Source organism: Oryctolagus cuniculus, chromosome 16 (genome assembly GCF_051225735.1).
Source record: "Oryctolagus cuniculus isolate XC-2025 breed Fujian yellow rabbit chromosome 16, ASM5122573v1, whole genome shotgun sequence".
NCBI classification, from domain to species: Eukaryota; Metazoa; Chordata; class Mammalia; order Lagomorpha; family Leporidae; genus Oryctolagus; species Oryctolagus cuniculus.
Genome location: NC_142882.1, coordinates 13,467,135 through 13,478,537, shown reverse-complemented (window position 1 = coordinate 13,478,537; position 11,403 = coordinate 13,467,135).

Sequence of the window (11,403 nt, the reverse complement as noted above, 5' to 3'; positions counted from 1 at the left end):
AGTGTTTAAGTTTCTCTTTACAGTTTTTTTTTTTTTTCATTTTTACATCACCATCTTCATCGGTAATCTATTGAGGGATTATTGCCTTACTCATTTTTCTTCTTCCATTACTTAACATTAAAGGAAATGATGGCCCCTGCTCCAAAGACATTCTCTTCCTCTGATGTCCATGTGAATGATTTTCACTTTTAAAATTTTTTATTCATTTTTTGAGAGGTGGAGTTACAGAGAGTGAGAGGGAGAGACAGAGAGAAAGGTCTTGTATCCACTGGTTCTTTCCCCAAATGGTCGCAGTGGCTGGAGCTATGCCAATCTGAATCAGGAGCCAGGAGCTTCTTCTGGGTCTCCCACATTGGTGTAGGGGCCCAAGTGCTTGAGCCATCTTTTACTACTTTCCCAGGCTTCTCAGATAGCTGGATTGGAAGAGGAGCAACTGGGACACCAACCAGTGCCCATATTGGATGCTGGCGCACTACAGGTAGAGAATTAACCTACTGTGCCACAGGGTCAGCCTCTGAAGTATTTTCAGGTAAACAAATCAGTAGCATTTGGTACATTTGAAATTTTGGACAAGTTTCACCTCTGTTATTTTGATTGATACCATTGTTTACAATTCTTCTATATCAATCTACTGAAGAACAAAATCTTTTTAACGAATATGTAGTTGGCTAATTCCAACATCAGGGTCATGAGCTTCAAAATGTCACAGTTTTGAACATTCTGTTTAAATATTTCATCACAGGACCAGCTTGGTGGCCAAGCAGGTAAAGCTGCTACCTCAGACACTGGTTTCCCATATGGGAGTCAGTTCGAGTCCCAGCTGCTTCATTTCTAACCCAGCTCCCTGCTGATAAACCTGGGAAGAAAAGTGATAGCTGACTCAAGTGCTTGGGCCACTGCCACCCACATAGGGGACCCAGAAGAAACTCCTGACTCCTTGAATCAGTCTGGCCCAGCTGCTTATTGTAGAGACCATTAGGGGAGTGAACCCATGGATGCAAGATCTCTCTCTCTCTCAATCTCTCTCTCTCTCTCTCTCTCTATATATATATATATATGTCTTGAGCTCTGACTTTCAAATCAATAAATAAATCTTTTTTTAAAAAGTTCTCATGTTTGATCACACCTTGTTCCCTGAAATGTCAGAAGACAGAAACATTCACACACAAGAGACCAAATTTTTAAGCATGAGGGGAAAATGGCTTTTTCAAGCTTTCCTGATGTATAGTAATACAAATTTAGTACGTTTCATGTATGTATGTTGACAACTTTGGACATCGCATACATCATAGTATCATCATCACCATCAAAGAAGTAGACATTCATGGGCACCAAATCCCCTTAGGTTGGGTGGTAAAAAAAAATCTTAAGTATGAAAATAATCATATGGATAAGATTAAGTGTTAAAGTGCTCATAGAAATAGGATTAAGTGTCTAGTAATGATAATAATAATCATAATAATAGATTTAAAAGGAGAGACTGTTCCAACATGGGAAGCAGTCCACACAGCAGACTCATAGAATGATAATCACTTTAAGTAGCACTCTTAATTCAGAAACAACCCTCAAGGCATTCTGTTCTGGCTACAATGCCCACATGTGCATTTCAGGCATGGAAAGTGAAGACACTACTGCAAAAATGTGTCCTACATGAAGGACATCGGTGGGTGAAACCCCAGTGGAAAGAAGGTGTCTTCAAGAAAGGAGGTACTATTCTCTGAAGGGAGGAGAGAACTTCTACTTTGTTTATTGTCTTGTCTAAATCCTGATGATGTTTGTGGATTCAAAAGTCTTCCGTAAGGGCCGACTCTGTGGTGTAGTACGTAAAGCCACTGCCAGCAGTGTTGGCCTCACATATGGGTGCAATTTCAAGTCCCTGCTTCTCCATTTACTATACAGCTCTCTGCATGACCTGGGAAAGCAGTGGGAGTTGGCCCAAGTCTTTGAGCCCCTGCACTTGCATTTGAGACCTGGAAGAAGATCCTAACTCCTGGCTTTGGATGGGCACATCTCTGGCCATTGCAGCCATCTGGGGTGTGAACCAGTGGATGGAAGACCTATTTCTCTCTGCCTCTCCTCTTTGTAACTCTGCCTTTCAAATAAAATAAATAAAAAAAACATTTAAAAAAAGTTCCATAGCTTAGGCAGCTCTTGTCAGGAGCCTCAGTTAATGACTGGCGTCATACACAAGAGTGTTAATTGTTGAATTAACCACAAGAGTCACTGTGCACTAACTTCTCATGCAGGGCATCTGTCCTCAATGAGTTGTCCTCAATGAGATTTAACTGCGAAACCTGTTCTCAAAGTTTTATTTCATTTTAGTGAATTAAGTAGAAGATTTGAACATCCCTTGTCTCGACTGTTGAGGAACAGTTTTTTTTTTTTTCATGCAAATTGTTGAACTCTTTACTTACTACAGAGTTGGTCTTCTGTGTTAAAGTTAATTGGAAGTGAATATTAGTGGAGAATGGGACTGGGAGTGGGAAAAGGAGGAGGGAGTCTGGGCGTGTGGGTGGGAGAGCAGGTATGGTGAGAAGAATCACTATATTCCTAAAGTTGTACTTATGAAATTCATGAAGTTTGTATTCCTGAAATAAATGGCTTCTTTAAAAACAATAAAGTAGGAATTTGCATCCACATGCCTTTCTGAAGTATGAGAATTCACATCAAAAAATACCCAAGGACATTCCAGAAACCCGCTCAAAAATATTACAGAATCCTGATGATTGAATCAACAGCTCCCCCATCATTTCCATGGGTGAGGAAAATTTCTCCCACTTGAGTCCAGGAGGCCATGACCACTCAAGCAAAACTGAGCCTCTCCCAACAGAGAACTTGAGATTTGGAAATAAAAATGGGATTGCTTAGGACACTTGGTCTGGGATAGAAGCAAAAGATGGCCCATTTATTATATGTAGAATATATTTAGTAACTCAAGGGATATATAGGTTAAATTAGTCGAAGAGATTAAAGTCTAGGAAAAAGACAAATAGCTATATATAAAAAAAAATAGCCAAGAGTTTATTTCACATCTAATTATTTTTTTCTTGTAGTTACATTACTTGAAATAGTCTGTGCTTTTATTTACAGTCCATCATTTGGAGTAATTTACAATGAATTTGTCTAAGGGTCCCAAAGATGTATACCTAATATACCCTATATTAGGCATCATAAGCCCTGAAGATAAGGATTAGCTCACACTATGAATAGTTGTAATATCATGCGGAGATTTGGAAGTTTTGTTTTTGGTCATGCAGTAATCCTTATGATATCAAAAGAAAATGACATCCTCCTATATTAGAGATGTAACATAACATAAGTAGTATGTATACATAGGTTTAAATTTATAGAATGTACACTTTTTTAAGTTTGGGCCTACAAGATAACACAAGGTGTCTTTAAACAGAAATTGTGCATTCTGAAAAATCTATGGATCGATTTGTATTTGCTGAACCAAAATTGAGCTTGAATTATTGAATGTAAATAGAATTTTAAAATAAACCTACCACTCTATGTGTGACCTACCCAAAAATCATAGTGACTTATCCATCCATGATTTGCTTATGTTACTGAAAAAATAGGTTTAGCTTCCATAAAGATGCAACGAAATCTTTAGGATGTTTGCAAATAGCCCATACCCTAGCCAACTTTGAACTACATCATACACCTATCTTGATTGTGTTAAGTCAATTCCCAACTTGTTGGAAGGGTTCATGGACAAACATTTCTCACCATCTGAACCTATTACATGGTGGCCACCAAAAAACAAACAAACAATAACTAATTTCTACCAAAAAGAAACATTGAGGATAGGGAGGTCAAGGAAAAATAATAAGGACAGATGAGTACACATGCACTTCCTGCCTCTCATTTGAGTGCTCTCACTCTCTTTCCAAATATCCCTGTCCTACAGCTTCAGCATCTTCTAAGGAAAAGCCCATTTACAAACAGTGCTGGGCTCTGGCCTCAGAATCAGCCCTAAAGGCATTCGGATTCGGCTGAAAAGCCCATGAGAGTATTTCAGGCATGGAAAGCCCAAACACTCTGGCAAAAAAAAGGACCTAAATGAAAGATCTCTGTGAGTGAGATCCCAGTGGAACGAACAGGTCTCCAAAGAAGGAGGTACCTTTCTCTGAAGAGAGGAGAGAACTTCCACTTTGACTATGACCTTGTCTAAATAAGATAAGAGTCGATGAACTCAAAAGGCTTCCATAGCCTTGGAAACTCATGACTGGAGCATTAGAGACATCACTGATGCCATAAACAGGAGTGTCAATTTGTAAAGTCAACAACAGGAGTCACTGTGCACTTACTCCTCATGTAGGATCTCTGTCCTTAATGTGCTGTATATTGAGATTTAGTGCTATAACGAGTACTCAAACAGTATTTTTCACTTTGTGTTTCTATGTGGGTGCAAACTGTTGAAATCTTTACTTAATGTATACTAAACTGATCTTCTGTATATAAAGAAAATTGAAAATGAATCTAGATAAGAATGGAAGGGGAGAGACAGTGGGAAAGGGGAGGGTTGTGGGTAGGAGGGAAGTCATTGGTGGGGGGAGCCAATGTAATCCATAAGCTGTACTTTGGAAATCTATATTCATTAAATAAAGGTTAAAAAAAACAGTGCTGGGGAAGGAGATTCCTCTTATGATCAAGGCACCGTATTGCACACCACAATGTCCATAGTGTGTGGATTTTCCTCTAGGTCTTGAGTTGTTGGATAAAATTGGAGAGTTTCCCTGCCAAGCGTGCACATTACCAAGGCTTGGTTATCAATGCAAAGATGATAAAATGGCCTACTGAATTCAAGGAGGTATGGTTCCATGAGAAGAATTTGAAACAGAAGGAGGTGAGAAGAGATGATGTGTGAAATTTTAAATATGCGTTCAATTCTCATTTCACATGCATGCATAAAATATTATGTTCCTCACACAAGTCATCATCCAGTGTCTATCAAATGTGCAGGTTTCTATCAGCAGTTAGAGAATGGTAGTAACAAAGCTAATACAAGGAGGAAAGAAGCAAATTTAGTAGAAAGAAGCAAACTAATTCACAGAGATTCTACATATATTCCAACTGAAATAAATGAGTTTCCAGGCTGCTTGCCTCAAGCCTGCTTTCACCCGACTCCCAGGGTCTGTGTGGTGACTCCTCACCTCTTGCCCCCACCACGCTCCTCCTCTCAGAAATCAACTGCAACAGTGGATCATGGCTGCTAAGTGCGATATTGTTGTGCATGAGACACAACACATATTGACTTCTTTCCATGGAGGCTTCTCATTTTCACACCAAAAGAGAGAAATCCCTGGCCTCAAACATGTTGTCAAGACAGTGGACCCTTCCCACTACCCAGAAGATTTCTTCCTCAGTCAACTATGGCTTCATGCTTTTCACTGCTTACCTCCTGGGTCACTTTGTGGAACAACTGGAGTCTGCCCACCAATTGCTTCTTTTGACTTTTTCCCAGGACGCATTGACATGCTGATCATATCTGACTCCAGCTATTTCATCTACAATGCTGTGTATGCAGTGGCCCATGCCCTCCATAAGATGCTTTCAGAGCAAATAGAAAAGGGATCTCCAGGAGATGCAGCTCATCCTAGGATTCTTCCATGGCAGGTAAACATCTCCCAGAAAAGGACACTCACTGAACACCTGTTAGCATCCTCAGGTATTTTTATTGCAGTAACACGTGACCATGTTTTCATGCTGAGACTGGCATGATCAGGTATGATGGAAAGTGGGCTCTTTCATTCTTCACTGGGCATATATACATCTATAATAGTTATCTGAGTGTGGAGGATTTGTTATCTGCTATTGAACATTTTAAAAAACAATTTATGCTATGGAACATGTTGAAAGTATTTAAAAACAGTATACATACTAAGAGATTCACATAAGTCTACAGATAAATGAGTTTTCATCATTGCATCACACTCATAATCAACACCCAAATTCAGAACATAGTATTACTAGTATCCCAAAGATGCTCTGTATCCCCAACTCAATTTCTTTAAAAGCTTTAAAGAACCAGAGCAGTTCTAGGAGATCCTAAATTATTATTCTCAGGCATTTCTTCATATTATAACTTTGTAAACAAAATCCAAAGTGAAGCACCCTTTCAACATTGTGAAGTAAGCAAATTATAAACCATTGTTGGTTAGTCATTTATATAGTAATTATTATGACCCTGTCCCACATGACAATAATTGGGTTTGAAATTTGGCTGATTCCTGACCCCAGATTCTCAAGAAAAGAAATGCACCGAATGAGTGGTAATGACTCAGAGCTATTGGGTCCCTGTCAGTTACTTTTTTCTTACCTCCTGGCTCTTGCCTCAATCCAGGCTCAGCCACTATGTGCACTGAGAGGTGAAGCAGCAAAAGGTTGGTCTCTCAACTATCTCTCTTTCCATGCTTCTCTCTCTTCCTCTCAAAAACCACAAAGCAGTCTAGAAATGTTTTCATATAAAGTAAAAGAAATCGCTGTTTAAGCTGAAACACAGCAGACCATCAACTTATAAATGACAATGTCATTTTATATAATAGGCCTATGGAGAGGGATAAAGCAATAAAAGGACACAGAGGTCTGACCTGCTGTGATCACAGCTACACAAAGGCAAGGTCTCAGCACTGTGACTGACTTAGAAATTTCTCCCTTTGGCTTCTAGCTGTGTCCTTATCTGGATCACCAGATTCTCATGGGCATTCTGTAGGCTGAAAAAAACAGCAATCCTGGGATTGGCTGTGCCCTACACAGAGACCAGTTCTCCCTGACGAGGGCTGACCCTGAAGATAGCATCTACTCCACGTTCTCCCCATTTCAGTTGAGACTCTGGTCTCTGACTTTATGCTGGGGAGATCTTGACATGTCATCATCTCTGCTTTTTCTCTGCTTGAAACTCCACCCCCTGCACACTTCCCTTGATATGTTGGTCAGCAGCTACCAAACTTATCTGAGGATAAATGTCTACACCGAAAGTCTACAGATAGAGACACAACCAGACTCTTATGTTCAAGCCAGAAAACACAGTGTCAGCATCTTGGGAAGTTCAAGGTTGTGTGTATGTGTTAAATATCATTGTGACTGCATGTGACTGCATGTTTGTGCCTGTGTGTTTTGTCCCTATTGGCAATTCTGAAAAATGTGCGGCAGAAAGGCAGATGAATGAAAGCAGAGGTCCTCACCCTTGTTCTGCCTTCCATGGAATTTTCCGTTTGCTCCCCAGCCTTTCAGAGGCAGAGGATAGGCATCAAGATTTTTGTGCCCACCCTATAAGCACATCCCCTGATCCAACTCTGGGGGTCTTGGCAAAGATAAGACTGTTGGGACCCAGGACCACTACTGCCAATGTCCAGATCTGTCTGGAGAGGAGCCTAGCTCTTGTGATGCATGCACTACTTCATTCAATGTTGCTGCCTTGCTTATCACTGTTCCATCTTATGTCTGACATTTCTTATCAGAAGACAAGAACCTCTAATTCACTTTGTCACCCTTTGGGATGAGCTTCTTTCAGTGCCCAATATTTTCATATCTTACCCACGTTGTACCTTGTATCAGTGAGAAGTATACTTTTCTCAGAACATTTACATGGTTAAGGTACTCAATATTCAGCTGATTGTCAGAGCTATAAGTAAACCAGGGGTGAACAAATATACCCTTCATAGTGTAAAAGTTTATCACTAAGGAAAAATGATTTTAAAAATTTAATTCAACATTCTTATCATTAAAATACATAAAATTACTCAATGGATCCACAGCACAATTTTTGCACCAGATCTATTTAGTGTCCCACAAGTGAGTCCTCCTGGGATCAGAAATCCAATTTTGGTTCAGGTGTTTATGGGAAAGCAACACTTGTTTAGACCACAGGAGAAAATTTTAAATTCATGTGTAAAGATAATACATACAACACAGTGTGTCAAAATAGAAAAGTACCTTTACACTAAAAATGAAACACTGCCATCTTGAAACTATGAATATATTATAAGAAGGAACAAAATAGAAATGGCACTTTATTAATTCAACATTGCAAACTAAAAATCAGTGTATATGAACTGAAGAAATGATTGGATAAATATATTTCTTCCCTTATAACTACAATGTGACAATTTTCTTGACATTCAAATTATGGATGAAATGTAGGAAATAAGATAAAGACCAGAATTCCAAGGAAAGTGGGGCAAAGAAAATCATAGTGAAAAAATAGAACAACTGTTTTATTATTCACAATAACATAAATCCATCTTAAATTACAAGAACTCATATTTTCAGGCAGGAAATGTGGGAAAATACAGATTGCTAAATTGTAAAATGCGAAAAGACAAGATAAATTCAATACACAGGAAATTAATAAATGAAGACAAAGTGAACCTTCTGAAATCTCTAATATAAGAAGTCCTGAATTGGATGCCTTTGTTTCAATGAAAATCTAACTTAATAAACCTGCTTTGACAAGAGTTTATATATAAAAGTAGAAACTTATCAAAAAGTCTCGGGAAATCACACTGGTGAATATGGTCACAGATGATAATATTCTCACATATTTGAACAAGTGGCAAACAAAGTTCTATTCAAACTATTCCAGAACCTACAGAAAACATAGATGCAGATTGGTTTCTCTTCTTAAGCAGAAATGAGCCCCCACATTGGAATTTACCAAAGCTTTCCCAAAGGGCACATGAAGATGAGGTTGTGCATGGACACAGTTTGCTTCCAAGAATGTAAAAAAAGGACATTCCACAATCCTCCAGCGACCCTGGAGCATCACTGAGTGGCACCCTGAATCCAGCCTTGGCTTCCTTTGGATTTAGCTGTGAAACTACACTGAAAAATAGGATCTCACCCTTCTCTCTAAATCTGCTGCTTCATTTAGGTGATCAGGGAAGAACCACCTGTATATGTTGGCCTCTTACTTTGCCATCCAGGTGATCAATAAGGACCCACAATAACTCCTCAACCTATCCATGGAATTCCAAAGCTGCAATGCCTTTGTCATGGACCATTGACCCTTAGGAATGTTTTGCATTTTCTCTTCAAAAAGCATTTACTCCCTCTAACTATAATTGCCATACACAATACAAAGCACTTGTTATTGCTGGAACCATGTCTGCATTTTCTGCATAGATGGTACTTGTTGGACCTCTAAAACCCCACAGGTAAATGGAATCCTAATTCTGGAGAGCAATGTGTGAGTCTCCACCAATACCATTCTCTCACATCTGATGAAAGGCAAATGTGGAAGCCAAGTATGGGTATCCTACCATGGTGTACAATGTGTCCCAGGGAGTCGACTGGATTCTGAGAATATTAAAAAGTGGAAGAACTAATGAAGGTGTGAAGCAGTGCAACCTGAGGGAGCCCACTCTGATTGCTGCCTGAGGATAATATATCCATTTGCCATCTTCTGTGAATATTGACTTTTGACTAATCACAGCTCTTTGACACATAAGATATTTATAGCATGCATAAATATTCTGTCCTAAGACAAGGCTCTCTTAGAAGGCATCCAGGGACCAAAGGTGGTTAGATGTGTAGATGTGAATACCTGGACATCTGGTTTCCACTTCAGATGAAGCTGAGGGCCATGCTAGTCCTGAAGATTCCCCAAGGAATGTTTAAGGCTCAGTTACAATTACACTGGAATTCACACACTCACCTGCCCAAGCCCAAGCCTGCCACAATCTCTTCCACAAAAGCAGATTTTGTCAAAGCGCACCCAGAAAACATTCTCACAACCTCTGACTGTTCTGTTTGAGAGGCAGAGAAACAGGGACAGAAAGAGAGAGAGCTCCTATTTGCTGTTTTCTCACTAAAAGCACACCTCAATAGCAGAAGCCCACCTGGTCCTGGGAAGAAACCAAGAGCCAGGAACTCAATAGAAGTCTCCAATCTAGGTGTTAGAAATCCAATTACATGAGCCATTTCTGATGCTTCCCATGGTCTGCATTAGCATCTCAGATATTCTCAATGAAGGGACGATTTCAAACAAGCAACAGCCAGGACATATCACTGCAAAACACAGAACACAGTAGCTTTGGAAGATTCTGGGCTGGATTGATCGCATTTCTAAGGTAACTCAGGTTATACTGTGGTGACACATGAACCCCAAAGTTGTAAGAGATCAATGCAGTAAAGATTGTCATTAGTCTCAGTGTGAACACATAACAGTGGTTGCTGAGAGAGGGGGTTGTGCTCCCCCAGTGGCATGGGGAGAAGATGAGGGAAATCCACTGTCTACTTTCTTCCTGATGCTACATCCAAAGTCCATGCCTTCTCAGTTGGAAATGCAAAGCATCCACAGCCTGTAGTGGTGCATTTTTTTCTTTCATACTGTGAATGGGGAATCACTGTCCTTAAAGTACTGGGCATGTAAAATGTGATCTTATCTGTGCTCAGAATGACATAGATCAGTGTAGGGACAGCCTCATCCACAAAAATGCCCCACGTTTCTGCCATGATCCACACCTTTCCCATGTGAAGAAGCATTTTTTTTTTTGCAATGTGAACAATGACTAGATTCTACATATCACCATGTAGTAGGTGCACATTTGTAGATGACATGCTCATGCTCACCTTGAAAGTAATATTATTACAATTCTGGTTGCCTTTTTTTACCCTGGCTTATAGATGGATTTGTATGAAATTTATCACTTTATAGAATGGACCATCAAAGAAAGAGGTATTTTTCTCTGAAGGGAGTAGAGAACTTCCATTTTGATTATGGCCTTGTCTAAATAAAGTAGGAGTTTGTGAACTCAAGAGGCTTCCATATCCTTGGAAGCTCATGACAAGAGCCTTGGGTGATTACTGACCTTGGGTGATTACTGTCATAAAAAAGAGTGTCAATTGTTAAATCTCCATATTTTGGAATACTCTTCTATTTCTTTCTTTAAGATTTTGTAATTCTCATCATAGAGATCATTGACATCCTTGGTTAAATTTATTCCAAGGTATTTGATGGTTATTGTAGCTATTGTGAATGGGATTGATCTTAGCAGTTCTTTCTCAGCCATGGCATTGCTTGTGTATACAAAGGCTGTTGATTTTTCTGCATTGATTTTATATCCTGCTACTTTGCCAAACTCTTCTATGAGTTACAATAGTCTCTTAGTAGAGTTCTTTGGATCCCCTAAATAAAGAATCATATCATCTGCAAAGAGGGATAATTTGACTTCTTCCTTCCCAATTTGTATCCCTTTCATTTTTTTTCTTGCCTAATAGCTCTAGCTAGAACTTCCAGAACTATATTGAATAGCAGTGGTGAGAGTGGGCATCCCTGTCTGGTACCAGATCTTAGTGGAAATGCTTTCAAATTCCTTCCATACCCAATTTGCTTAGAGTTTTCATCATGAAAGGGTGTTGTATTTTATCAAATGCTTTCTTGGCGTCTATTTAGAT